Source organism: Haematobia irritans, chromosome 4 (genome assembly GCF_050003625.1).
Source record: "Haematobia irritans isolate KBUSLIRL chromosome 4, ASM5000362v1, whole genome shotgun sequence".
Taxonomy (NCBI): domain Eukaryota; kingdom Metazoa; phylum Arthropoda; class Insecta; order Diptera; family Muscidae; genus Haematobia; species Haematobia irritans.
Window position 1 is genome coordinate 126,633,901 of NC_134400.1, and position 19,230 is coordinate 126,653,130.

Below are 19,230 nucleotides of genomic sequence, written 5' to 3' on the forward strand. Positions count from 1 at the left end.
AATTATTTCTATAGAAAATTTTGTCAAAATTTTATTTCTATAGAAAATTTTGTTCAAATTTTATTCCGTTCATAGTCATGGGTGCCACTCGAGCGCAAAATAATCTACCGATTTTATTTCTATAGAAAATTTTGTCAACATTTTCTTTCTATAGAAAATTTTGTCAAAATTTTTATTTCTGTAGAAAATTTTGTGAAAATTTTATTTCTATAGAAAAATTTTTTTTTAAATTTTATTTCTGTAGAAAATTTTGTCACTTACCGCAACTTAAGTAATTCGATTGTGGATGGCAGTGTTTAGATGAAGTTTCTACGCAATCCACGATGGAGGGTACATAAGCTTCGGCCTGGCCGAACTTACGGCCGTATATACTTGTTTATAACTTGCTGTTTTCATATTTTTATACCCACCACCATAGAATGGTGACGGGGGTATAATAAGTTTGCCATTCCGTTTGTAACACATCGAAATATCGATTTCCGAATATATAAAGTATATATATTCTTGATCAGGGAGAAATTCTAAGACGATATAACGATGTCCGTCTGTCCCTCTGTCTGTCTGTCTGTCTGGCTGTCTGTTGTAATCACGCTACAGTCTTCAATAATGAAGCAATCGTGCTGAAATTTTGCACAAACTCGTCTTTTGTCTGCAGGAAGGTCAAGTTCGAAGATGGGCTATATCGGTCGAGTTTTTGATATAGTCCCCATATAAACCGACCTCCCGATTTGGGGTCTTGGGCTTATAGAAATCGTAGTTTTTATCCAATTTGCTTAAAATTTGAAATATAGAGGTATTTTATGACCATAAAGAGGTGTGTCGAAAATGGTGAGTATCGGTTCATGTTTTGGTATAGCCCCCATATAGACCGATCTCCCGATTTTATTTCTTGGGCTTATAGAAACCGCAGTTTTTATTCAATTTAACTGAACTTGGAAATCTAGAGGTATTGTAGGACCACAAATACGTGTGCCAAAAAATGTGAGTGTCGGTCCATATTTTGGTATAGCCCCCATATAGACCGATCTCCCGATTTTACTTCTTGGGCTTATAGAAACCGCAGTTTTTATCCAATTTACCTGAAATTGGAAATCGAGAGGTACTTTAGAACCGTAAAGAGGTGTGCCAAATATGGTGAGCATCGGTCCATATTTTGGTATGGTCCCCATGTAAACCGACCTCCCGATTTTGGGTCTTGGGCTTATAGAAACCGTAGTTTTTGCCTGAAATTGGAAATCTAGAGGTATTTTGGGACCATAAAGAGGTGTGCCGAAGACGGTGAGTATCGGTCCATATTTTGGTATAGCCCCCATATAGGCCGATTTCCCGATTTTACTTCTTGGGCCTCTAGAATCCGAAGTTTTTATCCAATTTGCCTGAAATTGGAAATCTAGAGGTATTTTCGGGCCATAAAGAGGTGTGCCGAAAACGGTGAGTATCGGTCCATATTTTAGTATAGCCCCCATAAGAACGATCTCCCGATTTAACTCCTTGAATTTCTTGAATTCGTAGTTTTTATCTGATTTGCCTGAAATTGTATATATTCTGGTATATTAGGCTCACAAAAACGTCTATCGGATTAAGTTTTTATCAGTCCATTTGGTAATGCCTCCATATAGACCGACTTCACTTCTTGAGGGTGTAGAAGGCGCACTGATCATGAGAATTGCTCAATGTAAAATTTCCAGATTTTACTTCTCGGATGAAAATCTACAGATTTAAGATTTCAAATCAAGACGTTATTTTATAATTTTCTTGCACACTTACAAGATATGTTAATGATTCCTCTAAAACCAAACAAAAATGGTTCTTATAAATCCAGAATCTGATATAGTCCTCATGGGTGAAATCTTTAAATTTATCTTCGGGAAGTGTCCTCAAGTCCTCAAGCCCTCCTGAAATTTCAAAGGAAACCCTAATATTTGGTTCATGGTGGTGGATATTTAAGATTCGGCCCGGTCGAACTTACTGCTGTGTATACTTGTTTTGTTTCAAGTAGGTTACGAATAGAATAAAATGGTAACAAGTATAATTTTTTTACAAATGATTAAATTTAAATCCATTCCAGAAAAAATTAAAATTTTTGAGTTTTGTTTTAGATCAAACATTTCAGACAAGCGTTAGTATGCATTAAAAACAAGTAAATAATGTTTAAAGCCGGGCGGACCGACTATGTTAAACCCTTCACCATTATGTAGACCAAAATTTGTGTTACCATATCTGATTTATATCTGAAACGATTTGGAGACAATTTTTTGTACTTCTACAAAATCGCTAGAATTAAAAATTTAATCGGCTAATACCCTGGGATGGAACACAATGTTAGTAAAAATATATGGGAAATATAAAGCTAGAGCAATTTTGATGCAATTATAAAAAATAGCATTTATGATTTATCGGGCGATACATATATATTCGAGATATAGGAAAATTTTTGCTACTCAGCAGTGGCGATTTTACAAGGATATTGGTTAAATCTCGCCAAAATATATGGTCAATTATGGGTTGTGCAATAACAGGTTGACTAATAAGTCCCCGGTCTAATAAAGAAAAACACATTTTTTTTTTGTCAAAATTCGTTTTTATTATTCAACATAGTTCCCTTCAAGAGCGATACAACGATTATAACGACCTTCCAATTTCAGTTTCGGCGATCACCTCTTCATTGCAGCCAAATTTTTTCCCTGCGAGCATCCTTTTGAGGTCTGAGAACAAGAAAAATTCGCTGGGGGCCAGATCTGGAGAATACGGTGGGTCGGGAAGCAATTCGAAGCCCAATTCATGAATTTTTGCCATCGTTCTCAATGACTTGTGACACGGTGCGTTGTCTTGGTGGAACAACACTTTTTTCTTCTTCATATAGGGCCGTTTTGCCGCGATTTCGACCTTCAAATGCTCCAAAAACGCCATATAATAGTCACTGTTGATCGTTTTTCCTTCTCAAGATAATCGATAAAAATTATTCCATGCGCATCCCAAAAAACAGAGGCCATTACTTTGCCAGCGGACTTTTGAGTATTTCCACGCTTCGGAGACGGTTCACCGGTCGCTGTCCACTCAGCCGACTGTCGATTGGACTCAGAAGTGTAGTGATGGAGCCATGTTTCATCCATTGTCACATATCGACGGAAAAACTCAGGTGTATTACGAGTTAACAGCTGCAAACACCGCTCAGAATCATCAACACGTTGTTGTGTTTCGTCAAATGTGAGCTCGCGCGGCACCCATTTTGCACAGAGCTTCCGCATATCCAAAAATTAATGAGTGATATGACCAACACGTCCTTTGATATCTTTAAGGTCTCTGCTATCTCGATCAACTTCATTTTCGGTCATTCACAATCATGTTGTGGATTTTTTTGATGTTTTCGTCGGTAACCACCTCTTTCGGGCGTCCACTGCGTTCACCGTCCTCCGTGCTCATTTCACCACGCTTGAACTTTGCATACCAATCAATTATTGTTGATTTCCCTGGGGCAGAGTCCGGAAACTCATTATCAAGCCAAGTTTTTGCTTCCACCATATGTTTTCCCTTCAGAAAATAGTATTTTATCAAAAGACGAAATTCCTTTTTCCATTTTTTTTTCACAATAACAAAAGTTGCTTCACAAAAGACGCTCTATCTCACAAACTAATTGACTTACAGACGTCAAATTTTGACACGAATCATTTGAAGGTTGGTACTACATAAAAATAATATGAATTTAATACCAACGACGCCATCTATTTGTCAGACCGGGGGCTTATCAGCCAACCTGCTATTATTTGGGCAATTCGGGCGATATTTCCACAAGTCGGAGGTTTATTTAAAATTCGACCATTCTGTGGAAAGCTTGGTATTACAGTGTGTAGGATATGACCACGATATGGGGAAATCATCACAGAATTTTGTGTAAAATGTGGGTATTTTGGCCATATTAGATCAAGATGACACACTTAAATAGCATATTAAATGTATTCTCTGTGGAAACTATCGAGTCAATTGGAGGAAACTCCCATTAAAAATGGGTCTAAAATATGAAACATTCTACCATAATTCCCCTACTCTGGCGAACATATATATGGAAGCTATATCTAAATATGAACCGATTTTGACCAAGTTTGACATGCATAGTTAGAATGATAACCCTGCTATCTCAGCAAAAAACATAAACGGGAGAATAATTTTGGCCTCCGTGGTCATATGGGTGTAAATCGGCCGAAAGATATATATGGGAGCTATTCAACCAAAATTAGCACGCTTAACGATACTACTCATACGTACTCCTTGTGCAAAATTTGAAGCAAATCAGGGCAAAACTCTGGCTTTTGAGGCCATATTAGTCGAAATCGGACGAAAGGTATATATGGGAGCTATATCTAAATCTGAACCGATTTCAACCAAATTTAGCACACTTAATGATACTATTAAATGTGCTCCTTGTGCAAAATTTGAAGCGAATCAGGGCAAAACTCTGGCTTTTGAGGCAGTATTAGTCGAAATCGGACGAAAGGTATATATGGGAGCTATATCTAAATCTGAACCGATTTCAACCAAATTTAGCACACTTAATGATACTATTAAATGTACTCCTTGTGCAAAATTTGAAGCGAATCAGAGCAAAACTCTGGTTTTTGTGGCCAAATCGGACGAAAGATATATATGGGAGCTATATCTAAATCTGAACCGATTTGACTGATATTTTGCACATCTTACGAAAGCCCCAAAATATTTGGTTGGCCAAAATTTTGAGAAAATACGTTGATAAATACGTCAATTATGACCAGATCGGTGATAAATATATATGGCAGCTATATCTAAATCTGAACCGATTTTTTCCAAAATCAATAGCGATTGTCTTTGAGCCATTGTTAAACTCTGTGCCAAATTTGAGGACGATCGGACGTAAACTGCGAGCTGTACTTTCACACAAAATTACATATACAGACAGACGGACGGACAGACAGACAGACAGACGGACATCGCTAAATCGACTCAGAATTAAATTCTAAGACGATCGGTATACTAAACGATGGGTCCCAGACTTTTCCTTCTTGGCGTTACATACAAATGCACACACTTATTATACCCTGTACCACAGTAGTGGTGAAGGGTATAATTAGTAGAGTAAATGAAATTTTCTCCAAACATAATAATTCCATGAACTAAAATAAAGTTAAATTGGTTTTAGTGAAATAGAGGGTTCACTTTTTTTGCAGTAACATTTTCACTATTTTTTTGGCGACGTTTTTTTCTGGGTAAATATAAGGACGAATTTTGGACAAGGAAAAAGTTTTGTTTGAGAAAAGCGTCTTCTATGTTATGCTAAGCAAAATACGCATTCATATTATAAGGACAAGAAATATTTGGCCTCACGACAATATTTTTTTTCGGTCTATGGTGGAAGGTATTAAAAAACTAAACTGGTGAAGATTATTTTCTGAGGATTTTTTTTTTATTTACTAAGTGACTTTTTCTGGGTGTATCCCGGATTAACAGCAACATAGGTCTCCTATGTATTTCCCTTCTGTAACCCATGACGTGTATCATCTATTAGATTATGTTATATTAAATTATTTCAATTAATCAGAATTTTCAGTTAATAAGAAATGGTTACGCTATGAAGTTCACCTTGTTCCACTTGTCATGTCATTATGTTGTTTGTAATTGAAATAAATTAATAATGTTTTATTTTTATATAACATTACCACCTCACTTGTAATTGAATTGCAATCAAATTTCAATCAATTAAATGTGACCTTAATGTGACGCATAACATACATGAGGGCACTCGTGTTCAATGTGAAGGACCTACTTTCTACAACACCAAATTATCGCACAATGTTTTATGTCCTTGAAGTACATAATAATTAGTGACGTATGACACATTCCATGTTGTTTGATTGAGCTATGTATAAAGGACATGAAAGGTTCAAAAAAAAAAACATTTATTAATAATGCAGTACAAAGCAGAAACAAGTAAACACGGCCGAAAGTTCGGAAGGCTGAATCTTAAGTAGCCACCAAAATGGATAAAGTATATCTCTCCATAGAACTATCTTTTCATCAATGTCGAAATACATAAAGTAAGTAATGTTGAATACCATCCTTAGATAAGTGGTATTACAAAGAGCAAACGGAAGTTGAGTTATTTCCTTCCACCAGGAAGAAAAGTATATACTTTTTATGATAAACGTTTATTCTTTCCAGGATGTAAATAAAGGGTGGTTAAAATTTCAAGGGCCGATGTTGATTTTGAATAAAACACAAAGTATTTAGGAAATTATTGTAATTTTATTTTACTATAATATATTGGTATTACTCAATTATGTATGGAACAAAATATCGGCCAAATGGGCGCCGCGACCGCTGGTCCAAATTTTCGATGACGCTGAGGCATAATGGAGGTTCTATGCCGTTATTGTGCCGAATTATCTCATCCTTTAGCTCTTGAATTGTTGCTGGCTTATCGACGTACACCTTTTCTTTCAAATAACCCCAAAGAAAAAAGTCCAACGGTGTCAAATCACATGATCTTGGCGGCCAATTGACATCGCCATTACGTGAGATAACACGGCCATTGAATTTGTTGCGCAAAAGAGCCATTGTTTCGTTAGCTGTGTGGCAAGTGGCACCGTCCTCCTGAAACCACATATCGTCTACATCCATATCTTCCAATTCGGGCCATAAAGAGTTCACAGTAACTGCCTGACCGGCCTCATTTTGGAAACAAGTAAGTAAAGTCTAAAGTCGGGCGGAGCCGACTATATTATACCCTTCACCACTATGTAGACAAACATTTGTGTTACCATCTCAACTACTTAAAATTTGCTGGGAGCTATATAAAGGTTTGCATTTCCAGATACAAATACTTTTAATGGAAACAATTTTTTGTACTTCTACAAAAACTCTAGAATTAAAATTTAAATCGGCTAACGCCCTGGGATGAAATACAATGTTAGTAAAAACAAGTAAGTAAAGTCTAAAGTCGGGCGGGGCCGACTATATTATACCCTTCACCCCTATGTAGGCCAAAATTTGTGTTACCATCTCAACTACTTCACATTTGCTGGAAGCTATATAAAGGAGACAATTTTTTACTTCTACAAAATCACTAGAATTAAAATTTAAATCGGCTAACGCTATCCAGTTAATTGGAGGAAACTTCCATTGAAATTGGGTCTAAAATGTTTAACAGTCTACCATATTTGCCCAACGATTTTGACTAAATTTGACATGTATGGTTAGAATAATAATTCTGCAATCTATGCGAAATTTCACGTAAATGGGAGTATATCTTTGGCCCCTGGTCATATGAGTGCAAATCGGACGGAGGATATATTATATATATTTGGCACATACAATAGTATCGTTTAAAGTACCGCTTGTGCAAAATTTGAAGTAAGTCACGGCAAAACTCTGGCTTTTGAGGCCATATAAGTCCAAATCGGAAGAAAGATATATATGGGAGCTATATCTAAATCGGAACCGATTTTAACCAAATTAAGCACACTTAACGATACTATTAAACGTACTTGTTGTGCAAAATTTGAAGCAAATCAGGGCAAAAATCTCGCTTTTGGGGCCATATAAGTCCAAATCGGACGAAAGATATATATGGGAGCTATATATAAACCTGAACCGATTTAGCTAATATTTTGCAGTTTTTACGGGACTGACAAAACATTCAGATATAGAAAATTTGAAGAACGTCGGTTCATAAATACGTGAAATATGATCAAATCCGTGATAACTATATATAGCAGCTATATCTAAATCTGAACCGATTTTTTCCAAAATCAATAGCGATTGTCTTCTACCCGAAGAAAGACGTTATGTCAAATTTGAGGGCGATCGGACTTAAACTGCGACCTGTACTTTGTGCACAAAATTACATATACAGACAGACGGACGGACAGACAGACAGACAGACAGACAGACGGACATCGCTAAATCGACTCAGAATTTAATTCTAAGCCGATCGGTATACTAAAAGATGGGTCTATGACAATTATTTCTTGGCGTTACATACAAATGCACAAACTTATTATACCCTGTACCACAGTAGTGGTGAAGGGTATAAATATGGGAAATATGAAGCGAGAGAAATTTTAATGAAATTGTACAAAAAAGATTTATGAGTTTTCAGGCTATACATATGTATTCGAGATATATGACAATTTGAGTAACATTTACAATTTTTGCTACTCAGCAGTGGCGATTTTAAAAGGATATTGGTTAGATCTCGCCAAGATATGTGGTCAAGTGTGGGTTGTGATATATTGTTTGGTCTAGTCGGGCGACTTGGAGCCTTATTTAAAACTCATCCGTTCTGTGGAAATTTTGGCATTTGAGTGTGTAGGATATGACTAAGATATGGGGAAATCATCACAGAATTTTGTGTAAAGTGTGAGAATTTTGGCCATATTTGTATTCTCTGTGGAAACTATCCAGTCAATTGGAGGAAAATCCCATTGAAAATGGGTCTAAAATAAGAAACAGTCTACCATATTTCCCCAACTCTGGTGTACGTATATATGGAACAATCTGAACCGATTTTGACTAAATTTGACATGCATAGTTAGAATAATAATTCTGCTATCTATGCGAAATTTCACTTAAATGGGAGTATAACTTTGGCCCCACTGGTCATATGAGTGCAAATCGGATGGGAGATATATATGGGAGCCATATCTAAATCTGAACCGATTTCAACCAAATTTGGCACAATTACCTATACTACTAAACAAACTCCTTGTGCGAAATTTGAAGCAAATTACGGCAAAACCCTGGATTTTGAGGCCATATAAGTTCAAATCGGACGAAAGATATATATGGGAGCTATATCTAAATCTGAATAGATTTTGACCATATTTGGCACATACAATATCGTATCGTATCGTAAAAAGTACCGCTTGTGCAAAATTTGAGGTAAGTCAGGGCAAAACTATGGCTTTGGAGACCATATAAGTCCAAATCGGGCGAAAGATATATATGTGAGCTATATCTAAATCTGAACCGATTTTAACAAAATTTGACACACTTAACGATACTATTAAACGTACCCTTTGTGCAAAATTTGAGGCAAATCACGGCAGAACTCTGACTTTTGTGGCCATATAAGTTCAAATCGGACGAAAGATATATATGGGAGCTATATCTAAATTTGAACCGATTTCAATCAAATTTGCCAAGTGTTGGTAGAATGTTAATTCTACCCTATGTGCAAAATTTCACGAAGATCGGTAGTAAACTTTGGCCTCTGTGGTCATATGAGTCTAAATCGGACGAAAGATATATATGGGAGCTATATCTAAATCTGAACCGATTTGGCTGATATTTTTCAAGATTTTCGAGATGCATAAAAAATTTGGATGTACGGTATTTCAAGAAAATCGGTTGATAAACACGCTAACTATGACCACATCGGGGATAAATTTATATGGCAGCTATATCTAAATCTGAACCGATTTTTTCCAAAACAAATAGCGATTGTCTCTGTCCCAAGAAACGGCCCTATGCCAAATTTGAGGACGATCGGACTTAAATTACGAGCTGTACTTTGTGCACAAAGTTACATATACAGACAGACGGACGGACAGACAGACAGACAGACGGACATCGCTAAATCGACTCAGAATTTAATTCTAAGCCGATCGGTATACTAAAAGATGGGTCTATGACCACTATTTCTTGGCGTTACATACAAATGCACCAACTTATTATACCCTGTACCACAGTAGTGGTGAAGGGTATAAAAATACGGCCCGATGATGCCGCCAGCCCATAAACCGCACCAAACAGTCACTCTTTGTGAGTGCATTGGTTTTTCGATAATCACTCTTGGATTCTCATTCGCCCAAATGCGGCAATTCTGAAGATGATTGTCTTCGAAAATTGATCATACACTGTTGCCATTTCTTGGAACCATTTAACACGTTGTTGGATTGTGTATCTCTCCATGGTTCAAATTGAGTAAGTCTGAAATAGAGAAATGTCAAATAAAATTCGGAAAAATAACTTGGTGTGTTACAATTGCATAAAAACTAACTTCAAAAAACAATCTTTTCTATCTAATTTCATTTTCTCTCACATATTTCTAACTTCCCCAAGGTTTTTTTAGTTCTTAGCGCCTTTTTCTGTAATACAAACAATGTAGAAGAAATTATTCGATTTTATAAATTTTTAAAATTTTACCTTTCGCCTGGACGGAGAATCGAACCGCGGACCATACAATTTTAAGTCAACACACTATTCACAGAGCTACGTAGATGTTATTGTTATCAACAGTCGAACAGTTATATTTACATAGCATCGTTTTCGGCGCTCACGAGCCGATTAAAAAAAAACTTTATTTTAAAGAAACATACCTTAGTTAGTTGGGCACCGTAGAGCAATGGTTAGTACGTCCGCCTTGTGGGTTAGTACCAAGGGTCGTGGGTTCGATCCCTGCTTCGACCGAGCCCCAAACAGTTTTTTCTTTTTGTTTACTAATGTTCCAGATATGTTCGGAAGATTCCGAAAAGATGTTAAACTGTAAAATTTGTCTTATTAAAGACTTAAAATCAGAAATTAACAGTGCTTGATATAAACACAATTGACTGTGTTGTTGGTTTAAAAATATTTTTTTGATATAGAAAAAATAAAAATAAAAGTTTAAAATTTTCGAAGAAATTTTCTTTGCGTGTACGATAAAGATGGTAAATGTGTCACGCATGAAATAGCCATTGCATTTAGTTTTATCATTTCCCATTACCATCATCAGTATATTTTAGCTATTGAAATAGTAACTAAGAAATACCATGCCCCTCATTTTCTCCTCCTCAATTCTCTTACAAAACTGAGGGTCACCAATAACTAAACTGCATTGAAATTTCTAGTTGGGTGGCTGACGAAATTGCTTCAAATGCAGCAGTAACTGTAACAAAAATGAAAATTAAACATAATTTTTTATGGAAGTTCATTGCTTGCATCCTTTACAATTTGTCTTGCTCGATGAATGGCAAAGTTTGCTGGCATTTTCATAGAAATAAAACTAAAGGCAACAATTTGAGGGGTTCTATATATAAATATAAACTGTTTATTTTTTGTTTTTTTTTTTTTGTGACACTTTACAGTTTGAATATTCTTTTTATAGGGCCAATTGCTTAATTGAAATCCTTAAGGCGACAAACGCAACAAGGAGGAAAATCTAAAATGACAGCTAATTTTCAACAAATTGTATACAAAGAAAAGGAATATAATCACCTCCTAGAGTAAAATGGTGTTTTTGGACGGGGAATATGAAATATGTTTGGCGCAAAAATGTTGTTTTCTCGCCAAACATAAAATCGTTATCACCATTAGTGATTATATCATGATTAATTATTTTTAATTATTAACAAGTTCGTCCACACCGAATCTTCTGGACCCTCCTTCTCCATGAATTGCGTTAAAAGTTCTACTAAAGACTGTCAACCACAATCGAATTACTTGGTTTGTGTTAACCCTAGCCGATATAAAGCTATACTAATTCTTATTAAGATTATCTTCTAATGTGTAAGTTAGTCTATGTTAGACCAACCAAGTATATACAGCAGTAATTTCGGCCGGGACGAATCTTAAATACCCACCACCATGAATCAAATATTATAGTTTACTTTAAAATTTCAGGGGGGTTTGATGACAGATATTCTCCCAAGCAGAGTAGTTCAACGAGTACACTTCCAGAAGATAGGCTTGGTTAGGTGGCAGCCCGATGTATCAGGCTCACTTAGACTATTCAGTCCATTGTGATACCACATTGGTGACTTCTCTCTTATCACTGAGTGCTGCCCGATTCCATGTTAAGCTCAATGACAAGGGACCTCCTTTTTATAGCCGAGTCCGAACGGCATTTCACATTGCAGTGAAACCACTTAGAGAAGCTTTGAAACTCTCAGAAATGTCACCAGCATTACTGAGGTGGGATAATCCACCGCTGAAAAACTTTTTGGTGTTCGGTCGAAGCAGGAATCGAACCCACGACCTTGTGTATGCAAGGCGGGCATGCTAACTATTGCACCACGATGGCATGGTAGTTAGAGACCATCGACTAACACCACGTACCAAATTTCAACCGGATTGGATGAAATTTGGTCCTCCAAGAGGACTTACAATCCAAATCTGAAGATCGGTTTATTAGAGTACACATACTACCACGATGCACCAAATTTCGACGGGTTCTGATGAAATTTGCTTCTACTAGAGGTTCCCCAAACCAAATCGGTTTATATGAGAACTACTCGTATATATAATTATTGAACGATATGGACCAATTTTTGCACGGTTATTAGAGGGCATATAGTTACACTATGTACCAAATTTCAACCGGATTGTATGAAATTTGCTCCTGCAGGAGGTTCCGCAAACCAAATCTGGGTTTATATGGGGGTTATACCCAAAAGTGATCCGATGTGGTCAATTTGCAGTATCATCCAACCTACATCAATAATAGCTACTGATTCGAAGTTTCAAGTCGTAAGCTTGATGCGTTCGGCAGTTAGCGTGATTTCCAAAGGCAGACGGACAGATATTGCTAGAGCGATTCAGAATTTCACCATGACCGAGGATATATGAATATATATACTTAATTGGGTCTGAGACCAATATTTCGATGTGTTGCAAGCGGCATGACAAAGATAGTATAATAGAACTGCTTGACTTTATTTCCTGCTTGTACGTTGATGGCTATAGCGAGGTATGGTGGCATCCCGATATTACTGGCTAACTTAGAATATTCACCACAGTGGTGAATTTCTCTCTTATCACTGAGTGCTGCACGATTCTTTGTTTATCTCAATAGCATGGCCTCTCCGAGACCGAACGGTGTTCCATATTGTGGTAAAAGCACTTAGAGAAGCTTAGAAACACTCCGAAATATCACCAGCATTACTGAGAGGGTATACTCTACCGCTAAAAAAATTTTGATGTTTGGATTGAGCCCACGGCCCTTTGTATGCAAGGCGAACATGCTAACATTTCACCACAGTGGCTCCCGAGCTATATCTATATCTAAATCTAAACCGATTTGGGGCAAGATTGAAATACAGCCAGAATAGAAAATCTGCTTAGAGTTAAACTACGGCCTTTTATGAGTGTAAATCGGTCTTGGAAAAGACAACTGTTCCAATAAAAGAAAACTCCGTTGATCTAAAATTTCATTTCGGGTTAAAGAAATACATTTTTGTGTCATTTGCCTGCTATACCTTTAAAAAAATATATATAAAAACAGATACACAAACAGTTGGACGCCGCAAAACGGACTGAAAATTTGATTCTAAAACGGTTGGTACACTTAATTATGGGTCTTCGACTGTTCTTCCGAGGTGTTACATACAAATTCACATAGGCTTGTGCCACCCTGTATCAAAGTAGTGAGGAAGGGTATAAAGCTTAACGATATATCGTTTATAATAAATTCAAATTTAGTTGCTCTTAAAGGAAATGCTTTCAGACGATGGGATTTTCATTTGTCAAAAATTCCATTCCAGTGTAAAGTGTATTTTTTGTTTTGGGCTTACAACGCTGTCAAATCCCATACATTATATCCTGTGTAGAAATACACCACAGTGGCTCCCGAGCTATATCTATATCTAAATCTAAACCGATTTGGGGCAAGATTGAAATACAGCCAGAATAGAAAATCTGCTTAGAGTGAAACTACGGCCTTTTATGAGTGTAAATCGGTCTTGGAAAAGACAACTGTTCCAATAAAAGAAAACTCCGTTGATCTAAAATTTCATTTCGGGTGAAAGAAATACATTTTTGTGTCATTTGCCTGCTATACCTTTAAAAAAATATATATAAAAACAGATACACAAACAGTTGGACGCCGCAAAACGGACTGAAAATTTGATTCTAAAACGGTTGGTACACTTAATTATGGGTCTTCGACTGTTCTTCCGAGGTGTTACATACAAATTCACATAGGCTTGTGCCACCCTGTATCAAAGTAGTGAGGAAGGGTATAAAGCTTAACGATATATCGTTTATAATAAATTCAAATTTAGTTGCTCTTAAAGGAAATGCTTTCAGACGATGGGATTTTCATTTGTCCAAAATTCCATTCCAGTGTAAAGTGTATTTTTTGTTTTGGGCTTACAACGCTGTCAAATCCCATACATTATATCCTGTGTAAAAATAGGTCCTACAAATCAACTAAAATTGCGTCAAAACTACAATAGCTATCATCACCATCACCTCATACATACATATATCTAAAGGTGTTGGCCACCATATAAAGATAGTAGTTTGGTGGGTAATATTCATAAATTGTTTGTGGTCTACATACAGAGTAGGGGAATCCCCAACACCATAGAAGTTTCTACAAAATTATTAAACACACAATTTATGGGCATTCTCGCTACTAGTACTATGTTGACAATAAATAAGATTATATGAAATGTAAGAGATGGGGTATTATCTTTTGAGAACATTTGGGTTCATGTTGATAATGTCATTTAGGACACCACAACAAAAAAGAAGCGAAGAAGTTTCTTGAAAAACTCTGATGGGGGGCATGTATAAATATGAGATTTAAAGGAAAACAATTAAATATGGCCGTAAGTTCGGCCAGGCCGAATCTTATGTACCTTCCACCATGGAGGGTACATAAGAAGGACTATCTACGATAGATAGTTCCCCATTCGAATCACTTGGGGTGGAGTAATTATTGCCGATGGTAAGGTATTTAATATCGCCTTAAGATTGTCTTAATCCATACGGATTAAACACCGTTATAAGCCTATTCCGTTCTTGATCGGTTTATATAGAGGAGTATATAAATAATTATAAAGCGATATAAACCAATTCCCTTTTGCTAATTTGAGATCCAAATTTCAACCGGGTCCAACGAAATTTGTTATAAGCCTCCGTGGTCCAATGGTTAGCATGCCCGCCTTGCAGGGTCGTGGGTTCAAACCCAGTTTCGACCAAACACCAAACAGTCAGCGGTGGATTATCCCACCTCATTAATGCTGGTAACATTTCTGAGTATTTCAAAGCTTCTCTAAATGGCTTAACTGCAATATGGAACGCTGTTCGGACTCGGCTATAAAAAGGAGGTCCCTTGTCATTGAGCATTTATGACAAGCTATGGTTTTAAAGAAAAATTTTTGCGTCAAAAGAAAATTTTGACGCTAAATATTTCATTTCTCAGAAAAGAGAAATCTTCTTTCAGCGTGGGATCTGGACCAATATTTCTATGTGTTACAAACGGAATGACAATGTCAATATACCCCCTATTCTCTGGTGGAGGCTATAAAAAAAACGTAATTAATAGATAAACTGTGAAATAAATTTAGATATTCTTGAGATATGTGCAGTGGTCAGCATAAACAAACTATGCCATTTGTTACAATTAAATCCCCTTCCTCTTCACCAGCATGAGGGGTCCATAAAAAAGATCTCTGCAAAAAATTGGGAACTTTTAGTTCTAGTTTCGAGCACATGGAAAGTTAAATACGCTTTTTATGTCATCCACCAAGGGATGAGAGTATAATAACTTCCCGGCAAAAAAAAAGCGTCGCGAAACCAGTAGTGAATATGTTCTTTTGGATCCGAAATACAAAATATTTGTTCAAGTAGTTCTGTTAATTTACGATGGCCTATATTTAAAACGGGAAACAATAAAATGTCAGTCATTTTAGTACTTTTTGTTTTTTTTGTTTTTGGCTGGAAAACTTTATACATTGAATGCCAAACTATGTAAGAAAAGATTTCTAATTGATGCCAACTCTCCGGAAAAACAGAAAACGAATTTTGGCAATTTTTGAAGGTATTGGCTTACAGGCTGGCAGGCTGGGCGTCTTTACTGAACTTCCTAACGACTTTGACATGGCACGACCATGACACGTAAAACATGAGTTATGACCATGATTGGCCAAAATTCGCTTACAAGAACTTCGATTCAATGTGCACTCAGTTAAGATTTTTCACAAAACCACCAGCACTGTGATGGTCAAAGAGATAGAAAGAATGATGGGCTGGTGGCTACATTTCTTCCGTTGCCCGGGTTTTTCTTTTTTTCATTTCCCTTTGAATATGTAATGAAGCTGCTGTAGAAGATAACTCTCTTTAGGGAATTTTGTTGAGAGCTATATATTCATTCACTTGACACCATAAGGTCGAATGAGGATATACGGATTATTAATTATGTGTGGTTTTTGTGGTTATTTTTTTATGTGTTGTTGTCTAGACAATCTTGCCACACCCTAAATGGATACATTGAGTTGTAAATTATGCGGCCTGAAAAAAAACACATATGCCCAATGGGATGCCAGATGACTACGTAGTGGACAATAAAGAAAAAAAACCCTCTAAATTGGTCAAAATGTGGGGAGGGAAATCTAAATTGAAATATGGACTGATAGGTACCACTTTTGGCAAACTCTTTGTGGGTACAACACATCTTTGAATTTAAAATTGCGAAAACATTGCGATGTTTCACCATGGTACCACGTTAGATTTAGATGAGCCACGTACAGATTTCCTTAAAATTATACCCTCAAAAAAAATCTCCCAAAAAAATGTCTAATCCAAAAAGGGCACAAAGCTTTGTTCGATCTAAAGTGTTCTAAGTCATTTTTAGTCATGTTCTATTATCACTATTTTTAATAAGTACATATTAATAAAATCTACAATAAACATGTAAATATTGCTCTAAGACCCCATAGTATAAATATTCTGGGTCGTGGTGAAATTCTGAGTCGATCTACGCATGTCCGTCCGTCCGTCTGTTGAAATCACGCTAACTTCCGAACGAAACAGGCATAAGTTCCGAACGAAACTTGGCATAAGTAGTTGCTATTGATGTAGGTTGAATGGTATTGCAAATGGGCTATATCGGACCACTTTTACGTATATCCCCCATATAAACCGACCCCCAGATTTGGCTTGAGGATCCTCTTGGAGGAGCAAACTTCTTCCGATTCGCTTGAAATTTGGTACATTGTGTTAGTATGCTAACAACCATGCCAAACTATGTCATTATCGGTCTATAGTTATATATAGGCCTCAGATAAACCGATCTCCAATCACACAAAAATTGGTCCATATCGGTCTCTAATTACCGCGAAAAGTTCATGTCGGTTCGTAATTATTTGTAGACTTCCCTATATATACTTTTTTGCCTAATATATATCACGTATGGACTAACTTACAATCTAGAAGACGATAAGTGAGTACGGTGACGGTGAGTATTACCGCAATCACAATCACAATGTAGTAGAAGTTTCTACGCAATCCATGCTGGAGGGTACCTAAGATTCGGCCTGACCGAACTTACGGCCGTATATACTTGTTAGACTTAACTTTCGAGTGCATTTATCGATATGTATTTCGTTATCTTTTCCGTCGCAATTTTTATCATTTCTTCTACGCTACATATCTCTCTCACCGTGGTGCAATGGTTAGCATGCCCGCCTTGCATACACAAGGTCGTGGGTTCGATTCCTTCTACGACCGAACACCAACAAGTTTTTCAGCGGTGGATTATCCCACCTCAGTAATGCTGGTGACATTTCTGAGGGTTTCAAAGCTTCTCTAAGTGGTTTCACTGGAATGTGGAACGCCGTTCGGACTCGGCTATAAAAAGGAGGTCCCTTGTCATTGTGCTTAACATGGAATCGGGCAGCACTCAGTGATAAGAGAGAAGAAGAAGAGAGAGTCTAAGTGAGCCTGATACATCGGGCTGCCACATAACCTAACCTAACCTAACATCTCTCTCTCACAATGGGCTGAAAAATGAGCGTAAAATTAAATTGGACTGACACTTTAACCTAACAATTTAACTCACTCTCTCGCTCTCTCTAACGTTTCCAACATATATATGTTTGCATCCAGAGATACTATATTTAACAAAATGTAATGTGCCAAACATAATATGTTCTAACATACTAATATCGGTTTGGAAACTTCTTAGTCTATCAATGAAAGAGAATAGTTAGTTTATCAAAAATATTTTTATTATACCCTGCGCCTTACTGTGGAACAGGGTATTATAAGTTAGTGCATATGTTTGTAACACCCAGAAGGAGACGAGATAGACACATGGTGTCTTTAACAATAATGCTCAGGGTGGGTCCCTGAGTCGATATAACCATGTCCGTCTGTTTGTCCGTCCGTTCGTCTGTCTGTGAACACATTTTTGTGATCAAAGTCTAGATCGCAATTTAAGTCTAATCGCCTTCAAATTTGGGTCAGAATAGAACCCTATTGATTTTGGAAGAAATCGGTTCAGATTTAGATATAGCTCCCATATATATCTTTCGCCCGATATGCACTAATATGGACCCAGCAGCCAGATTTTTATACCGATTTGCTTGAAATTTTGTACAAACATAACATTTAGTCGTATAGTTAAGTGTGCAAAATTTGATTGAAATCGGTTCAGATTTAGATGTAGCTCCCATATATATCTTTCGCCCGATATGGACTAATATGGTCCTAAAAGTCAGAGTTTTGGGCCCAATTTGGTTGAAATTTTGCACAGGGAGTAGATTTAGCATTGTAGCTATGCGTGCCAAATTTATTTGAAATCGATTCAGGTTTAGATATAGCTCCCATATATATCTTTCGCCCGATATGCACTAATAATGACCCAGAAACCATAGTTTTATCCCGATTTTGCACAAGGAGTGCAATTGGTAGTATAGTCATGTGTGCCAAATTTGATTGAAATCGCTTCATATTTAGATATAGCTTCCATATATATTTTTCGGCCGATATGGACTTATATGGCCCCAGAAGCCAGAGTTTTGGCCCAATTTGGTTGAAATTTTGCACTAGGAGTACAATTAGTAATATAGTCATGTGTGCCAAATTTGATTGAAATCGCTTCAGATTTAGATATAGCTTCCATATATGTGTTTTTCTGATTTCGACAAAAATGGTCAAAATACCAACATTTTCCTTGTTAAATCGCCACTGCTTAGTCGAAAAGTTGAAAGAATGACTCTAATTTTCCAAAACTTCTAATACATATATATCGAGAGATAACCATAAATAAACTTTTGCGAAGTTTCCTTAAAATAGCTTCAGATTTAAATGTTTCCCATATTTATACCCTTCACCACTACTGTGGTACTGGGTAAAATAAGTTTGTGCATTTGTATGTAACGCCAAGAAATAATGGTCGTAGACCCATCTTTTAGTATACCGATCGGCTTAGAATTAAATTCTGAGTCGATTTAGCGATGTCCGTCTGTCTGTCTGTCTGTCTGTCCGTCCGTC